The following is a 1,267-nucleotide window of genomic DNA, read 5'->3' on the forward strand; positions in this document are numbered from 1 at the left end:
ATCCCAAAATACCTCCCAAATGCCCACATACCCTCCCCAAACTGCACAAATACAGGGGGGCATGGGGGTCTCACCTGGGCCTTGTAGGTAAGCAGGGTGATGTGGGTGATGCTGTACAGAGTCACGGAGAGCTGGATGGAGCTCCCAGTCTGACATGGCCCCGGAGGGCACCAGCCCTACGGGTGCCCCATAGGGACCCCCAAACCTGCTCCATAGACTCCCCCAAATACTCCATAGGGACCCCTGATAGCCCCATAGTGACCCACAGCTGTCCCCTTGTGCCCCCCCACCCATATCCCCCTTGGAACCTGTGATGGAAAAGCGCTTGCCCAGCAGGATGAGCATGAGGAGGAAGATGAGGAAGCTGATGGTGGGAGGAGCGGCTCTCCCAGACAATCTCCTTGCCCCTCACCATCCCAAGAATCCTTCCACTGCCCAGGGATCCTCCCTCTTTGCCACAGGGGACCACCAGGACTCCAGCACCCCAGTGGAGCTGGAGCAACTGCAGACTCCCATAACCCCCCCAGACCCCCAAATCCCCCAGTTCTGATGATTCCCACTCCCCTCAGACCTCCCCCGACCCCAGTTATCTCCCCCAAATCCCAATAATCCCTCAAGATCCTGATGCACCCCAATGTCAGCAGCCCAGCAGACTCCAGTAACACCTTATTCCCCCCCAACCCCCCCAGAACCCCCCAAATCCCAATATGCCACTCAGCACCTCCCAAGCCCTGAAAACCCCCCAAATCCTAATATAACTTCCCCAGACCCTGATGCTCTCCAGTCTGTGCAGCTGCCCCCAGCCCCCACAAACCTGCCCATAGCCCCCCAGGCTCCCCCTCAGCCTTCACACTGGCAGCCACCATGAGCATCTTGTAGGTGCTTTGGAGCAGCTGCCACCCCATGAACAGGTCTGGGGGGGTCGGGAGTGTCAGCACGGGATCTCCCAAAGCACCGACTCACCCCAGACCGTCCTCAAAGCTCAGATTTCCACCCCCMCTCCCCGGCCCTTCRCTCATGAATAAGGTGAGGATGAGGATGAAGATGAGAAAGAAGGTGATGTCTATCTCCAGGATGCCTGGGGAAGGTGGAGATTGTGGTAAGAGGGGGTYCACCCCATGAGGCCCCCAATAYGCACTGACGCCCCCTCCACCGCAGCCTCCCCATCAATCTCGATGCACCCCAACCCCTTCAGCTTCTCCAAACCCCAATAACCTCCAATATATCCCCCAATACTGATGCACCCAATCCTTCCAGCCCCCCCAAA

The sequence above is a fragment of the Malurus melanocephalus genome, unplaced genomic scaffold (assembly GCF_030028575.1).
Source record: "Malurus melanocephalus ecotype Western Australia unplaced genomic scaffold, MMel_1.1 scaffold_3585, whole genome shotgun sequence".
NCBI lineage: Eukaryota > Metazoa > Chordata > Aves > Passeriformes > Maluridae > Malurus > Malurus melanocephalus.